At 41.9% G+C, this 18188-nt stretch overlaps 1 protein-coding gene across 2 annotated transcripts in view; it reads left to right on the top strand.

The window, feature by feature from the left end:
• The first annotated feature begins 17955 nt into the window (after positions 1-17955).
• Positions 17956-18188, top strand: part of Pum2 (pumilio RNA binding family member 2) — an 88119-nt gene continuing 87886 nt past the window's right edge. The window contains exon 1 of one of the 2 annotated variants that reach the window (XM_058578376.1): positions 17956-18003. The gene's annotated coding sequence lies outside the window, so the exon portion shown is untranslated. Of the gene's footprint in view, positions 18004-18070; positions 18095-18188 lie in introns of those variants that run through there. The other variant, XM_046441323.2, reaches the window with a different exon arrangement.

Raw genomic sequence — 18188 nt, 5'->3', positions numbered from 1 at the left:
GATAGCACGGATGAGAAAGCATCAGGATTATAAACCAGGAAGATGAAGACAGGGCCAGAACAGACATGTTTTCATTAATCACATCTAGATAAGGGTTTCACCAATTCCCTAAGGTGAAGAGACTGAATTAAATGCCAAAGGGAAACCCCCAAACAGAGCCACATACAATGAAACTTCCTGTGATACCAAAAATGTTCTGCAACTGTGCGAATACAATAGCACTAGATATGTGTAGCTCTTGAGCATTTGTAATGATGTTCAAGCAACTGAGAAATCGTGTTTTTAATTTTTCTTCATTTTAATTAATATATTTAGGCACGAGACTAGTGGCTACCGTATTGGACAGTGGAGCTGTATAGAATTTGTGATCATTGTTTAATTGACTAATGTTAGACTGTGTGAGGTATTTTGGTGATTTTCAACTCTCCCAAATAACTGAAAAGATTTTTTTTCATGCAATATAAATGAAATTATTTGTGTAAGTCAAATTTTCAGGGCTCTAGGGTCTTGTAAAGGCAAGTTAAATGAATTCAATTGCTAATTGTGGTTTAGCTTATGGTGTCTAGAGTTGGCAAAGCAAACAAGAAACTGTCCCAGATAGGCATTATTAGAGCACAATAATGACCAGTTGTTAGCTGGCTATTTGTTGTTCATGTTGTGAAGGGGCTTTATGAATAGGTGAAGTGCCAGTGAATATCCCAGTGGAATAGAATTTCCCAATAATCCACCCCTATCTGAATCTTCCCCACAAAAGCCCAGTAAATAGAAGCTAGATGATGTGGGCTTGTTCTACTCAGATCAGCACTTATAGGGTGTGTTAGTGTACGGGGTGTAACAGCAGGGTCGGGGGGAATGTGAGGAGAGAGGAGAGAAGATGGGAAATGGGGGGGTAGAATGGAGTCAATGGGAAAAGGAAATTACCTGATGTCTGAGGTAAGAAACCAGCAATTTCCAAGATCCCCCTGGTGAGGATTTATTAATATATAAACAGTCCACACCCACCAGGGGATAGGATTCTTAATTCTTCTATGACCCATTCATCTACAGGAAGATGTAGATATGAGCTAGGCTGACGCCATTGATCAGCAGACCCTGGGCACTTTAAATGCAAGTAGAGAGTAAGGTTGGAGAGTTGGGAGCTGCCAGGAAAATATGGGGCAAAGGGAAGGAGCCAGTGCTCTGAGGCTCAGCCCAACTTCAGAGCCTTCTTGGTTTGGGAGGAAGAAGGACATTGAGGCTTGCTGGCTGTGACTGTCCTAACCTAGTCCTAACACTGACCTCCCCCAATTGTTAAACCCAAGTGGGAGAAGTTACATTTGCACCCATAGGTTAGTTTTGCAATTCTTGCCTGCCTCAGACTCCAGAGCCCTGAAAGTTTCCCTCCAGTATTACAAGAGGGGTAGATCCCAGGGTTTTTTCCTGAGTGCTCACATATCATTCCGTCAGCTATGTGACAGAATCCTGTGTCCCTCCTGCTCCTACTCTTCTTTGTCAATGTCCTTATTCATGATCCTGTAACCAGGGGCACCTTACCTCTTCCTTTAAGGACAATAACCCTAGTGAAAATGAGAGTCTGTACTAAGAATGCTTTTTCCCAAGTTTCCAGAGCTGCTGAGCAGAGGTGCCAGAGATGCTGGACTCCTGGAAGAAATTTCCCTGATTTTGCAAAATATTTTACCACTTCAGCACAGGAGCATTCTTGCTTGTGTCACCCAAATGCCCAGACCTTAGCAACCTGTGATTGCCAAATAAGGTAAAACAAAAAACCCTAACTTTGAATAATAATGAAGTCCCCAGCCACCTCCCACCTTCTTCCTTCTGAAATGAAAGCCCAGATCAGTAGCTCCTCTTTCAGGTATTTTGAGGCCCATGATTTACTCTTCCTTGTCATTCACTAGCTTCTCTACTCAGAATGGTGCTCAATTATGGCCCTGGCAGCCAGACTGCAAATGTCTGGCCAGCCTTGCAACAGGTCTGGGTTCTCTCCAAAGTACTTGGTAGGACTGTGCCCTGAAAAACCAAGGCCCTGCATTCAGAGCTCCCAGTGTTCTGATATAGAAATGGTTTCTCTGAAAGTCTGTAAGATGCATCTTCCCTTGAAAATAGGCACAAACTCCTCCTTTCAGTCTGAGAAAGGAGTGTTGGGAGCACCCCTAGAGGTGAAATGAAACAATGCTGACATCACTTCTTTCTCCTGGTGAGGTCAATCCCTGCCCCACTAGGCTGGTCATAACCAGAACTCAAAATGAGGTGGATGGGAAAGGCCAAATTCTGGAAATGAGGTCATGCCAGTTCTTGACAGTTTTAGCCTCACCCAGCTGTTTCAGATGCACACTCAAGTGTTTACAGGTGACTCCACACTCTCCAGTCCCCAGGGAGAAGACAACCATCACTCAAGTCCAGCCAGAATCCTACTGGAAGTCTGAGATGGCCCATGTCTAAGGTGGATGGGTTGGGCCAACCCATAAGACCTCAGAGTTGTCATGCCCCTTTGAAGATTCTGTGGATCCCCCACACTCTCCAGGCCTTTGGCACTCAGGGGCACTTCTGTCACTGTCAGAGCTGGCCCTGGGCATTATCACCTAGACTCCAGTGTCAGGTCCTGAGTTCTATTCCAAGCTTTCAACGAGGCTGGCTTATAGTTTGGCCCTCTTATGTCTGTATTGGAGCTCTCCTCAACCATAGAACTGGCTGGCACCCCCACCCCAAATACTCTGCCCAAAAGTAACACATCCCACACCATTTTCTGCACTCCTTTTTGGCACAGTCCCCTTTTCCTTGGCTGCAGCAAGCCACGAGCCCTTGCCAGGGACAGGCTCCAGCATGTTAGCAGGTGGAGCTCTGGGGCCAAAGCACAGCGCAACAGGACATAGAGATATCTATCAGTCTTTCAGGGAGTTTGCAGCATTTGGGGGAGGGGGCTGAGGGGTCTCCATGATGAGGAGCAGTGGAAAGAACCTCCAGAGGCTGCACAGGCCTCCTTGGGTCACCAGCAGTCTTAGTGGCATAGGAAACACAGCTCTCCACTGTATGCGGAGAGACAGCTATACTCACTGCCTGCAGCTGCCTCCCCCAGGGAGACAAAAGGGAAGTCTGAAAACTTAAGGTGTGTGATCACTCTCGTGGTAGACCAGGAGCCCCTTCCCTGGGCTCCTGTGGCCCATATTCCCAGAAAACTTCAATACCTAGAACAGTCCCTCCAAGACTTCACATGGTGCTTGACACATAGTGCACACTCAGTAAATGTCTGTCGAATGAATGCAGGATTCTGGAAGTAAAGCCTGCTCACCCACAACAGCTGCTTTTATGGAAAACAGGTGCTTTGTGTATTGGGAAGGCACCCAGTTCCCTACAGTATCTCAGCAAGAACGCTCTGCACCTGCCACAACTTCTGCCTCCCCTGAAGGAAAATAGAGTGAGATTTGGGACTCCCCATGAATCTCCAGTCTGGATATAATCCTGACCTCACTCTCATCAGACTGGTTTAGGTGACTTCATTTCATGGCACTTGCACTCCTCCAAACAGCATCCTAAATGCTTCATGGCATCATCTCTGCCATAGTTCGGCCTCTCTATCCTGGGGCAGCTACTGCCTGTGGGGAAGACAGAAGCAGAGCAGATAGCACTATGCAAGGGGCAGAGGCCTTCTGAAGCATGGTGTCACACAGGTTCTGAGGAAATGTGGGCAAAGCTATTTCCCCTGTGACTCTTAGGCAGGAGGAATAGACACCTTCCTGTGATGAGCTCATCCTTCATTCTCCTTAACCCCTGCTCTAGTGCTGTCCAGGAGCTGGGGAGCCACAGGGAACAGAACCAAGTCCCTGCTCTCGTGGAGCTTATATTGTAGTGCAGGGAGATGACAATAAATGAATAAACAACATTTTAAGGTGATAACAAGTGCTAAGAGGAAAAATCAGAGTAAGCAAGTAGAAAATGGCTGGAGAGGATCTGAATGTGGATGTACTATCTGAGGAAAAGCATTTGAAGAAGGTGGTCTCAGGGAATCTGAGCAGAACCCTGAAGTGAGGAAGCGAGCTATGTATGGGTCCAGGCAGAGGAACTAAAATCACAAAGACCATGAAGCAAGTGTATCTGGTATGTTTGAGGCTCAGCACCATGTCCAATGTGGCTTGAGTGAAGGTCAGAGAGATTTGAGAGGTAACAGGGAGCTAGATCATGAAGCCATGGTAGAGATTTTGGACTTGTTCCAAGTGACATGAAGGGTTGTGAGTGGAGAAGTGGCATGACCCAACTTACATTATGAAAGGAACACACTGGAAAAAGCCAGACGCAGAAAGAAAAATCTGCATATTCTCATTCACAAGTGAAAGCTGAGAGCTGATCTCATAGAAGTAGAGAGTAAAATAGTGCTTACCAGACACTGGGAAAGGAAGGAAGGCCTAAAGAGAGGTTGGTTGACAGTTACAAAATTACCTTCAGATAGGAGAAGTAAATTCTAGTGTTCCACAGCACTGTGAAGTGGATATAGTTAGCAATGATATATATACACATTTCAAAAGAGGTAGAAGAAAGGGTTTTGAATGTTCTTACAACCAAGAAATGATAAATATCTGAGGTGATAGGTATGCTAATTACCATGATTTGATCCTTACATATTGGATATGTGTTTAAAATATTATACTGAACCCCATGAATGTGTACAATTATTGTGTCAATTCAAAATAAAATAAAAATAGGGCTGGGGATGTACCCAATTGGTAGATTGCTTGCCTAGCATATATGAAGCCCTGGGTTTGGTCCCCAGTACTACAAATAAATAAATGAAATAAAAATGTTAAAGAAAATCCTTTAGAAAAAAGAAAAAAATCAGAAAAAAAATGCAAAGAAAAGTTAGTATAAAAAAGATGTTGAAAAGTGTGAAAAAAGTCAATTCATGAATTTAAAAATGAAATGCACAAAATACCTTATCTAAAATTACACCTCAGAGTGGTAGTAACAAAAACAGCATGGTATTGACATCAAAATAGACATGAAGACCAATGGAATAGAAGACACAGAGACAAACCTACAAACCTACAGCCATCTGATATTTGACAAGTTGCCAAAAATATATCTTGAAGAAAAGACAGCCCTTTTTAACAAATGGTGCTGGGAAAATTAGATAGCTACATGTAGAAAAATGAAATTAGACCCTTTTCACCCTGCAAAAACCTCAAATCAAAATGGATCAAAGTCTTAGGATTTAGACCAGAAAATTTACAACTATTTACAACTATAAGAAAACATAGGATCAACACTTAATCATATAGGTGGTAGCACTGACTTCCTTAACAAGACCCCAAAGCACATGAAATAAAGCCAACAATCAGTAAGTGGGATGCCATTAAACTAAAAAACTTCTGCACAGCTAAGGAAACAATTAAGAGGGTGACAAGAGAGCCTGCAGAATGGGAGAAACTCTTGGCCAGCTACTCCTCCGAGAAGAGATTAGTATCCAGAATATACAAAGAACTCAAAAAACTTAGCACCAAAGAACCACAAATAACCCAATCAATAAATGAGCAAAAGAACTAAACAGAAACTTCTCAACAGAAAAAAAAAGGTCAATAAATACATGAAAAAAAATGTGCAAGATCTCTAGGAGTCAGGAAAATACAAATCAAAACTACAACTAGATTTCATCTCACTCCAGTCAGAACGGTAATGATCAAGAATACAAACAACAATAAATGCTGTCAAGGTTGTGGGGAGAAAGATACACTTGTACATTCTTGGTGGGACTGAAGACTACTACAACCACTCTGGAAAACAGTTTGGAGATTCCTCAAAAAACTAGGGATGGAAATGCCATAGAACCCAGCTATATCCCAAAGATCTAAAAAAGGCATACTATAGTGACACAGCCACATCGATGTTTATAGCAGCACAATTCACAATAGCTAAATTAGGGAATCACCCAGATGCCTGTCAATAGGTGAGTGGATTAAGAAATTCTGATATATATGTGTGTGAGAGTGTGTGTGTGTGTGTGTGTGTGTTTTGTGTATGTGTACAATGGAGTTCTTCTCAGCCATTAAAAAGAAAGAAATTATGGCATTTGCTGGTAAATGGATAGAGAATATCATGCTAAGTAAAATTAGTCAAACTGAGAAACTCAAAGGTTAAGTGTTTTCTCTCATATGTGGAAGCCTCAGTAAAATAAAAAAAGGGGGAGAGAAAGAACCAATCAAATATATATTAATAGATGAGTAAAAGGAAGTCTACTAGAGTAGCAGAAGGAGTGGGGAGAGAATGGGAAGGAAAAGGGGTGATCATGAACTGAAATCGATTTCCACGCATGTCTGAGTTTGTTGGGATGAACCTAACTACCATGTACAGCCATAAAGATCTAATAAAAAAATAAAAGGGGATACACTGGTTGTATATGAACTAAGCTAGAATTAGGTGAGTTTGGGAGCAGTGAGACAGGGGGCTTTACAGTAATCCAGCTCAGGGATGATGGTGGCTTGGATTAAGGTGGTCATGGTGGAGGTAGTGGGAAATGGACACATTTTAAAGGCAGAGCCAACAGGAATTTCTGGTGGATTGCATGCAAGGCTTTAGAGGAAGATAAAAGTCAAGGATGACTCCAGGGATGAATCAGATCTGAGAAAATAGGAACAACAAAGCTGTAGAGAGGAAATGCTTTCAACCCTGGGATCTTGTATTTTTTGAAAAGAAGATGAAAATCAGGAAGTGAGGAAATGACATGACAAGGACCTAGGCAAAGTGGTCACTAGCTCACTGAAGCTGGTAACACTACAAATATGCATTCTGGTGGACACAGTGAGGATCATACTGCTGATGGTGGGTATGTGGGTGGGTCCAAGTGCACATGAGTGCGTTGCATGCACAGAGGCGCTACTTTGGTATGCACTGGTATGTGCAAATACCATATAGCACACCCAGAAGAATCCTGGTAAAATAGCAGCCTGAAGGCAATTACTCACCTTGTTTTGACCACTGTATGTTCTAGGCTTTTGACATGAATTATTCAGTAAGAATTCAGCTTCAATATCTTCTATGGCAAAACCTTGAGGTTTTTTGGGGAAACTTGTATATGAAGAATTCTCTCCCTGAATGAGAACCATAATGGGTTTACTCTAAAATCTCATAGATACTAAATTATAAATGCTATACAGAGGGTTTAATCCAGTTTCTCCTCACTCAGAAGGAGATGAAAATCCACAAGTAGTATAGCCAATTGTATAGTTATTTCCTCTCAGGTTTCCTCTCCCTAAGGATTCTTCCAGGTCCTCTGTGGTGGGCACCACACTGAGATAGTCCCACATGGTGGAATTTGCTCTGGGAAATTTATTTCTTGCTTCAAACTATTGCTCCCATGGTCAAGGATTCTTCCTTTTTGCTTACATTTATATTCCAAAGAGGCTTGGTTTCTCTCTAATATGCTCTATAAAATGCTCTATAAAATGAAAATTCTACTTTCAACCTGAGAAGGCCACACAGTGGGGTAGTTCTATCTTCCCCGACATACTGGTTTTTTTCTGGATTTAGTCTTCTCTGTGACTTGGGCAATGGGAGGAATATCTTTTCTCCCCCCCACTTCCCCGTGGTACTGGGGATATAACCCAGGGCCTTGCACAGGCTACATGAGAGCTCTACCACTGAGCTATATCTCCAGTCTTGTCTTAAAATTTTATTTTGAAACAGTGTCTCACTAAGTTGCCCAGGCTGACATTGAACTTGCAATTCTCCTGCCTCAGTCTCTTGAGTAGCTGCGATTACAGGCATGTGCCATCACATCCAGCAGAAGGGATATCTTAAATTGCTTCAGCTATTGTTTAGATAGGGTTTGAGTGTGTTCCTAAAAGATCTTATGTTGAGAGGTCGTAGAACCTTTACGAGGTGGAGCTTAGTGCAAGGTAATTAGGTCATTGATGGCACCACTTTGCAAGGGACTGATATTGGTCTCCTGGAGTGAGTTAGTTTCCATGAAAGGATTGTTATAAAAGAGCAAGACTGGCCCTCCCCACTGTCTGGCTTCCTGTTTTGCCATGTGATCTTTCCTTCTTGCACATGCTCTCACCAAGATGCATTCCACTGTGATGTGACATGGTCATGTGATTCCTCACCAAGCACCCGTGCTGTTTTGATTTGCAGCCTACAAAACCACAAGCTAAGTAAACTCAAGCATTTCAATATAGTAATGGAAAACTGACTAATAGACAGATGCATTGGTACACACCTCTGCTCCCAGCAACTCAGGCAGGAGGCTTGCAAGTTTGAGGCAACTTATAAGACCCTCAGCAACTTAGACCCTGTCTCAAAATAAAAAAAAGAAAAAGGACTGAAGCCGGTATGGTGTTGGTACTTGCCTGTAATTTCAGCAACGCAGGAGGCTGAGGTAGGAGGAGAACAAATTCGAAACCAACCTCAACATCTTAGCAAGACCTTGTCTCAAACAAACAAACCCAAAAAAAAAAAGGCTGGGAATATAGCTCAGTGGTAAAGTGCCACTGAATTCAGTTCTCATGAAAGAAAGAAAGGGGGGGGGGAGAAAGAAAGGAAGGAAGAAAGGAAGGAAGGAAGGAAGGAAGAGCGAGCAAGCTGAGAAAAGCCATTCTTATATACAGTACAAGGCAATCATGAACACTGAAGCCAAGCCTGCTGCAGAAGCAGGAAGTTTTCAGTATTTTATATATATTTTTCCCTGTAGGAATGTATCTCCAGTTTAATAACAAAACAAACAAAAAACACAAACTACTTCCAAAATGTCCATTCCTAGCAATCTATAAAGTAGAAGGTACAAGTAAGTTTTCCTTGACACCATGGGTTAATGGTGATTTATTTCTTAACTTAAAAGCATAACTTGATTCCCTGACTCACCTTCTCACAAGCTGAGAATCACCTCAATGGTATGCAGGTTGTGCTCTGGGAATTAAGGAAGTGTTGGGTATGAGATAAGTTCTCTGTTAAGTTTTGCTCTTGCCTTAGAGACATTGGATAAGGTCATAGATTTCCATGTCTAAAACCTACAATCTTTATTGTAAGCCAAGAAAAGCCAAGCTTTTTGCTATGCTCAAATGTAAAGAAGAGCCAGGATTTCCCCCTTGAGAAACCATAACAAGTTGGGAAAACCCACCCTATCCAGGCAGGCTTGTACTCAGGGAAATGCCTCTGGCTTTCCCTCTAATATTCGGTTGGTCTCTCCTTGAGAGTCAACAGAACATAGAGGATTATAACAGCACTAGCCTCTGTAAACTAGAAAAAAATGTTCCTAGAACCACAACACAGATATCAGATCCCCATTGTTTTATTATGTCATGGAAGAACAACAGATAGTCCATGTTTGGCCCACAGCAAAAATCTTTATTTGGTGTAGGCTTTGGAACAAAGGATTTAAAGGCTGCACGAATCATGTTGCTCCTTAGAATACCATCAGAATGATAGAAAAACATGTGGAAATTGGAAATAAAAGCTTTGGAGAAATCCTCTACTTTAGACTGGAGTTTCACTTGAAGAAGAATAAGGTATTATTCAGTGTTGTGGAAGTTCATCAGACAACGGACACTAAGAAATTTCCTCATAATTTGGAAATGAGAAGTTGATATAAACCAAATGGCGCAGATATACAAATCCTGAAGCAATCAGGCTCTGTCTTGGAAGAAGAAGGAGACTTACGGCAGCTAAGCATTGCCTGGCTCAGCATACTTGCTTTATTTTAGTATTGAGATGGGACTCTAACATACCAGGTTGCTATGGTGGGACAAACCAAGAAGCAAAGCAGATGTCAATCTAGATTGACATCTTCAAGGGTACTCTTAATTGGCAGAACATGCTGAAGCCCATGGGAATGAAATAGACCTGTGACTTGCTGCACTGGGCCTTGGCAAAGAATGTTCCAGAAGAGCTCTACTAAGATCTAGGTCCAGAATCTAGGTTCTCCAGCAAAAATTTAACTTAGTGCTGAGTAAGCTCTCCCCCCTCACCACCACCACAGTTTCCTCAGGACTCAGAGAAGTAGCTGTACCTATACTAAACTCAGGACTCAAATTCAAGCTCTGAAGGGAAGATACACTGGCTCCAGGTGAACAAAACAACCAACAAAAAGATTTCACTTGTACTAGCTCAAAGGAAAGTGTGTGAGGCCTGTTCCTGCTAACTTTGATTAGCAAGATAAAAACAAAAAACAATGACCCTTCTATTAAGCAAACATACCTTAAGCAGAGTGGGAGGAACATATCACACAAAAGAAAGAACCGCATCTGAAAGAAACCATACTATAAGAACAAAGGCATGCCACACAAAAACCTGTACATGAACAGTCATGGCAGCATGATTTATAATAGGCAAAAGGTAGAAACAACTCTAATGTTCATTAATTGATGAACTAATAGCAAAATGTGTAATAGCCATGTGATGAAATATTATATGGCCATAAGAAGAATAAAGTATTGCTACATCCTCCAACATGGATAAACCTTTAAAAGATTATGTTAAGTGAAAGAAGCCAGTCACATAATATCACATTTTATATTATTCTATTTATATAAAATGTCTGGAATAGGCAAATTATCTATATAGATAAAAAGATTAGTGATTGCTTAGAAATAGGGGTTGGAGAGATAGGGGAGCAATAGCCTAAAGGTATATTATTTGTTGTTTTTTTAGATTTATTTTTTAGTTGTAGATGGATACAATATATTTGCTTATTTATTTTTTTAATGAGATGCTGAGGATCAGACCCTGTGCCTCACACATGCTAGGTGAACACTCTACTACTGAGCCACAAACCCAGCCCTATTATTTGTTTTTGAAGTGATAAAAAATATTCTAAAATATTTCATGATGGTTGCATTTATCTGTGGACATACTAAAAACCACTGACTAGTACATGTTAAATAGATAAATTATATGGTATATCAATTATATATATCAATAAATCTGTTTCAAAAATAAGCGTTGGCAATGTCATCTAAAATAGGTTCATTTAAACAAACAAAAGATGCAGAAAATTTAATAATAAAGGTGTATGAGCAACTATTTTACCAAAAAAGTCACGTTTTCTGTAGATGCTTATTGTAGAAACGAATTTAATAACATGACTTCACATGATATTATATGTGAAGACATGACTTCAATAGAAAAAGTTGGAGAAGATTATGCATTAGTTAAGGTCCAACCAGGAAAGCAGAAATCATACTGAGTATTTTAACAGAGAGCATTTAACACAAGGAACTGGTTACATGGGCATTCAAGAACTGACAAAACAAAAAGGGTCAGTGAAGTAACTGAGCTGATAACTGCAGTAAGAGCTACCACTCCTAGAAAAACAAAGTGCAGGAGTTGGGGGGACAAAGGAAAGAGGTGGATGGTATCCGAATTTATAAACTTGGAGGAGGAGCCCCATGCAGCTGGGACATATACTGCCAAAGAATGGGTGATTTTGTTGCTCCTGATTGCTCAGGAGTTTAGAAAATCAGCTCATGGAATTTGGTCCTAGACTCTCAGGAGGGGTACTTCTCAGCTGCTGCTCAGCCTTCTGAGAGGGTACCATGAACTAGTTCTAGGAGTGTGCAAAAAAGTTAGACATGGTACTCAGCTACTGCAGTGGGGGTGATGTGCTGTTTGGAGGTCATTCTGAGACCTTTTCCCTGCCTTTCAATTGCTGGCTGCCAGCATTCAATGTCTCTACGGCTGTCCACTGACAAGGAGCTAGCTGGTAAAGTGTAGTTTGCAGAATCCCAGCTTTAACATTGCCAAGTGTGGAGCTGAGACACAACAGAATGATAATCAGTACAAATGACTTGACAAAACCTCAGAATGAGATGAAAAGGATGACTGGACTAGGATAACACTGAAATCAAAACATTACTATGAGTTTGCACCACTGCATAATTTGGCAATGAATCATTATTAATTCACAAACTGAATTAATAACATGGAGAGAAGATTGATTTAATCACTGTAATCTCAGAAGAAAAAAGCAAAGATACTAAAGCAATTAGATGATGATCTATGTGGAGGATGAATATATTTCAAATAAGAAGAACTGTCGTCCCTGAAGTAGACAATCTATCAAAGATCAAAGAAAATAATATTTGGAAATATTTTATTGGAAAATTTCCCTAAAATGATGTTATTTTTTCAAATATAAGGGTTATATTGTAACACCAGGAAAATCTAGAGAATGATGAATATTGAGACACATTGTGGTTAAGTAGGGGAAAAAAACCTTACGTAGGTTAAAATCAAACTAGCCTCAACATTTTCATAAGAGCAGTGTTGAAGTTCTGAGGATAATTTTTTTAAAGCAAGACCAAATAATATTTGTTATTTCAATAAAACAGGAAGGCATTTTCAAACACGAAATAAGTTAGTGAGTATGAGACTGTCATGAAAAATTGCAAATGGACACTTTTTTTGTAGTTCTTCCATCAAACAGTAGTCTGTTTCTTTATTTTTTGAATCAGGGCTGGATTTATGCTTTGTTTTGACCAATAAGCTGTAGCAAAAGGTGTGGGAAGCCATTCTCGCACGTGATTGGGCACCTCCCTGACTGGGTGTGAGGCGTTCTGGCTACACTGTGTCAGAACTAATCCCCACCCTTTCTAGGTGCGAGAGCCCATCCATGTGGGGGTGTGACTGACCATTGACCCTGAGACCAATCACTGACCCTGACCTTGGAATGCTGTCCCCCTCGACCTTCATTGGATGGAATTTTTCCCTGAATTTCTTGTTCCCCAATAAAAGGCCATCCACTGGTGTGCTCTCTCTCTCTCTCTCCTGATAGTCTCTTGTGTAACCTCGCTGCCCCACCAGGTGGCTCGAGGCAGGAGCCAGAGGGAGAGCCGTCTCAGACCTGGTCAAAGAAAAAGGTAATTTGAGTTTATGTGTGTTTATTTTGATCTCACTAGTTGACGTCTATGCTTGGAACCTCTAGTATGAAGCTAGCGTGCTGGGTGCGGCAAAAAGGGACACTGTATGAATTCCAAGCCTAGGTCTTACAACTTCTATTCTCACTTTCTGCTCCCATGTAAACAAGCTGGTGTGGAGGCTGGGGATGTGTAAGGCACCTTCACTGATAGTTAGACCTCAACCATCCAGCCCAGCCAAGCCGCTAGCCAATGGTAACTGTGTAAATGAGCAAGGAGAGATCCACAGAACTTCCCAGTTGAATTCAGCCCAATTCACCAAGCCACAGAATTGTGATCTAATAAATGATTGTTGAGGTAAAGGCTAACTAATATGTAATAAAATCCATCTAACCAAATAAAAATGAAGTAAGAAATAAAGAACCAGTGAAGAGCAAATACAGTAAATATTGAAATTAAGACAAACCATTAAAGAAATGATGGATAAAATAAAAAATAAATATATAAAGCATGACAGAGTAAAAAAAAAAATCATATAAGGAAAACTTAGAAGTCTGAGAAAGAGGTAGCAGACAGTGAGAGTGTTAATTATCTTCAGTGGCAGGGAACTCAGTACTAACCAATGTTGAAACATATAGTTTGAAGGTATTCTGTCCTACTAATGATTTTTTTTTTAAATATTTATTTTTTAGTTTTCGGCGGACACAACATCTTTCTTTGTATGTGGTGCTGAGGATCGAACCCGGGCCGCACGCATGCCAGGCGAGCGCGCTACCGCTTGAGCCACATCCCCAGCCCTACTAATGATTTTTATAATTTTGTTTAATCGTTGAAAAGTCTTTTATGAATCACTTTTTCCTGTGAAGTAACATGCATCTGAGCAGTTTCTCCAATATTTTTTTTTTGCTCAATTTGAGTAAAAATAAATTTGACACTGTATTTTTAAAATAGCATTTGCAGAAGAAGCCTATGAATACTAATGTCACCTCATGTATCTTTTTATCCATCCTTCTATCCGTATTTGTATAATAACACTATTCACGAAACATGGACAATTTAATTTCTGTGATAGTAAAATCGAGATAATTTGAACTTTTCTGTATTTCTGGAACTTTTTATAAAGGATTTATATAATTTTTATAAAGATAACAGTTGTAAAATGAGTTTATAAGAAGTTTCACAAACTGTCTCAGTGGGAAGGAGGCATTTGCTTCAGGAATATTCAAATGGCATTATGCTCTTGGATGTGATCTGTCTAAATTGCTGGTTCTCAATTATGGCTGCACATTATAACCACTGAAGAGCTTTTTAAAAATCCCAATGTCTAGGCTTCAGCCCAGACCCATTAAACAAAAATCTCAGGGGATTGGGCCTGGGAATTGATAGGTCTTAAATGTTCCCCAGGTGATTTAGATGTGCAACTCTGGCTGAGAATAACTTGACTCAACAGGCCACAGAGACACATTCCCAAGATGTAAGGCTTATGACTGGAAAGGCAGAATACTCCATTCTGTCACTCCTCCACCCCAAAGGAGGATCTGCATCAGGACCAGTTAGTGGTAAGGAAGAAAGAGAGAACAAATAACTACTTAGGTTACTAGTAGTCTCTGCCTCAGCCACAACCTGATTTCTCTTGGATAAGATGCCTGTCAGCAGGAACTGAGGCAACATGTGTTCATGTTTACATCCAGGAGAGAGAGAAAGATGGGCTTTCTTTCCCCAGAGGCTCCAAGTTGGCACCTCTTTGTGCCTCAGTGATTCAAAATGGATATGGCACACCCATTACAGAACTGATTTCTAGCAAGCGTGACGGGACTATTGTAATTGGCTTACTAAAGCTTCTCAAACTTTATTGTGTATAGGTATTGCCTAGGAATCTTGTTAAAATGCAGATTCTGATTCAGTGAGTCTGGCAAGGGGCCAAGATTCCCATTTCTAACAAGCTCCCAGGTGATTAGAATGGCTGTTGAGGTGTCAATTACAATGTCCACCTTAACTACCAAGCACACAGAATATTAATATTAGCCGAGGAGTACATTCTTTCTTTGTAGGTAAATCTAAAGAGAAGCCAATTATAATCAGAAGTGCTTAATGAGCATGGCAGATTGCAAAGCATATGTGAAGGCACAGAAGCAAAAAACTGCTTGCAGAGGGAATCATGAGCTACAGAGATAGGGACAAGCAGAGTCAGATCAATAAAGGGCTGGGCTTTAATCTGTGTCCTACAGAAAACAAAACCATGAGATTCTCTGAAAAGGAGTCTTCTAGGGTCAAATTTGGTTGGGAAGTTGCATACTATGTCCTTCACTTGGATATTTAGAAGGCCTATTTTGATTTTAAAGGTGCTAAGAGTCTACCTGCAGTAAAGAAACCTTTCTCAAATAGATAATACTTCATTGGCAGAACAGGCTATTATCAAATTTCAGTGCAAAATGAAAATGAAGGGCTGCTTTTCCAAAAACCATTAAGACTTTGGGGATGTGAAAGAGCATTAAATCAATTATAGAAGGAACCCTTCTAATTGAGGCCTTGTGCAAATACCTATAGCCAGCTTTGCTTTTGGGGATACTGGCAGCATTAAATGACAAGTATCTGCATGCTCTAAGCATCAAATAAATAATAACTATGATGCACAGAATGGCTTTCAGCTAGAACTCTTGGTTGTAGCAGAAACCCACTTTATCAAGCTTTAGCAAAAAAGCAGAATTTGTTATAAGGATCCAGTCATGTTTTCAGATTCCAAATGCAGAGGCAGCCAATCAGGCAGAGGAACAAGTAGAAGTGAAACATTATCAGGACTCTATTATTCTCTCTCAATTCCACTCTTCTCTACAGGTTCTCTACTTATATGCTGGGGCAAGTTAGTCTAAAAGATCCCAGATTCAAGTGACTTCCTAAGTGATATTGGGGGTCTCTTGGTCCCAATTCCATATTCTAAGGGATAGCCTCTGATTGGTCTATGTATTTCCACCCATATTAAACAACTGTATGTAGACTCTTCTGCTTTAGCAGCCCAATGGAAAGGGAAGAAGGCAGTCAAAATGTATATGTCCCAGAACCTCCCACACTCATTTGATGACAGGACAGCTTTTTCTTTTCCATTATTGGGGACTGAACTCAGGGGTGCTCTATCATGGAGCTACACCCCTATCCCTTTTAATTTTTTCTCTTGATAGGGTCTTGCTAAGCTGCAGAAGCTGGCTTTGAATTTGTGGTCCTCTGGTCTCAGTCTCCCGAGACACTGGGGTTACAGTAGTGTGCCATTGTGCCTGGTTGTGGGGCATTTCTTAAAACAACATCTATCACAATGAACAGAGCACACATGGGAAATGTTAATGCAGATGTTAGGAGATGAAATGCTTGAAGGAGGTAGTGCCATGAAATGGATTTGCATATTTACATGGCAGTGAGCAGATCTGATTGGAGGGAGTGAGACCAGAGACAGGAAGGCTGATTACAGGCCCACTACAGAAATTCAGACCTGGGAAAGAAACTTCTATCAGTGGGAAGACTGAGGAAGACACTGTCTCTACAGAAATATTTAGGAAGTAAAAATCTGCAAGGTTTGGCAAAGTTATTTGTGTGGAGAGTGGGGGAATAAGAGGAAGAAATAAGGCAGGTTCTGAGGAGTGATTTGGGGGATGAGTAGGTGAAGATAGTGCAAGAGTTGGGCTTAAGGGATGGGTGTAACTTTCGTTCTTAATGTGTTTTGTGACAGGAAGAAATGGTTAAATGGAAACATCTAGAAGCCTGAAATTCAGGCTGGAGGTGAAGACTTGAGATGATGTTATGCTTTGCATGGGTCTCCAATTTCGTGTGTTAGAAACTTAATCCCCAAAGCAACAGGGTTGGGGAAGGCCTAATGACAGGTAATCAGGTCATAAGTGCCCTGTCCTCATGAAAGGATTAATGTCATTATCAAGGGTGTGTGTATTATCTAGAGAATGGGTTGTTATAAAAGCAGTTCAGTTCCCATTCTCTCTTGGCCTTTGGTATTCTACCATAGGATGCCACAGCTCGAAGGCCCTTGTCAAATGGCAACAACTTAGTATTGGACTTCCCAGCCTTCAGAATTGTGAGAAATTTTTTTTTTTTTTTTTTTTTTACAAATTAGTCAGTCTGGCATTCTGTTAAAGCAACACAAAATGAAGACAGATGGATTTTGATGTCAGTCATTTCTTATTAAAAAATCTAAGCGGCACTAGGGGACATAACATGGAACAAAATGCACATGGCGTTTGCCCTGGTGGAGCTTAAAGTTGCCTGGTGAAAACTGTACACTAAGCAAGGTAATTACAAGGCCCTGGATATTTGTGAAGTACAGAATGTCAGTCGGGAACTGTGCAAACCGTAGAGAACAAGCTCCATACGTGCGTGCCCATGCCCCTGATCTCCCACACTACAGTTGTGACAAGGAGTGAGCACAAGTTGGGTCCAAACCGTTAAGTAATCACTTCTGGCTACGCCTCACCAGGGCAGGTTTGGAGTCTCCAACTAGCCCGTAAACTGGGAAGGAGAATGCATTCAATCTGTGGTGAATATACAGCTCAAGTAAGAACCAGTGAACAAGCTGGAGACCCCTGTTACCTTTGTACTTAAACTGGTCAAACACATGGGGCCCACAATTTGTTCAGAGATGGATCCGCTTGCTCAGGGAGCAGCCACCAGGAGAGTTACAGTTCACTTACACGGGTGCAATTTTCAACCCACATGCATCTCCAACATCTGGGTGGAGGGAGAGGCAAAGGGTCAAAACTAAAGCCTTATATTAACGTCCAGCTTTTGTGGGAACCAGCATCCCCAAGGCGAAATCGCAGTAGCCCCGAGTTGGGGGCGTGAGCGCCGACACCTACGGCAGTTGGGGGAGAACAATGAACTACAGGGGTGGCAGCTGAGGGTGAGCGAATTCGGAAACCCAGGCCCCACGCGAGCAGACAGCGGCACACAACGTTCCGAAACTCCACGCCTGCGCCGTCCGCGTGGCCCCACTGGGAGTCGCGGCTGGGCACAGGAAAGCGCCAGTAGCCAAGGCCCAGACTTAACCGCGAGCCCGCAGGTGGAGGGCGGGGGAGCGCGAGCGTGAGCGTGCGCACGCGCAGAGCTGCCGTCGGCCCTCGCCCGGAGCGCGGGAGAAGAGACGCAGACCTCAGAGAGGAGCCGCGCCTCGGTGAGTGCTCCCCCTCCCCTTTCTCCCGGAGTGCCTTGCGCACGCCCGGTGGGCGGGGGGGAGGGGAGGCGGCGGTGGCAGCCATGTTGTTGTGAGTCTCTGTGTCTCACCCTCGGTACTTCGGTGGTTCGGAGGAGGAGGAGGGGGAGGAGAAGGAGGAGGTGGGGTGGGGGGGAGGGAGGTAG

The sequence above is a fragment of the Marmota monax genome, unplaced genomic scaffold (genome assembly GCF_021218885.2).
Source record: "Marmota monax isolate L192 unplaced genomic scaffold, Marmota_monax_Labrador192_F-V1.1 WCK01_AAM20220418_F8-fsc00010, whole genome shotgun sequence".
Classification (NCBI taxonomy): Eukaryota; Metazoa; Chordata; class Mammalia; order Rodentia; family Sciuridae; genus Marmota; species Marmota monax.
This window is presented reverse-complemented; position numbering and strand designations above follow the sequence as displayed.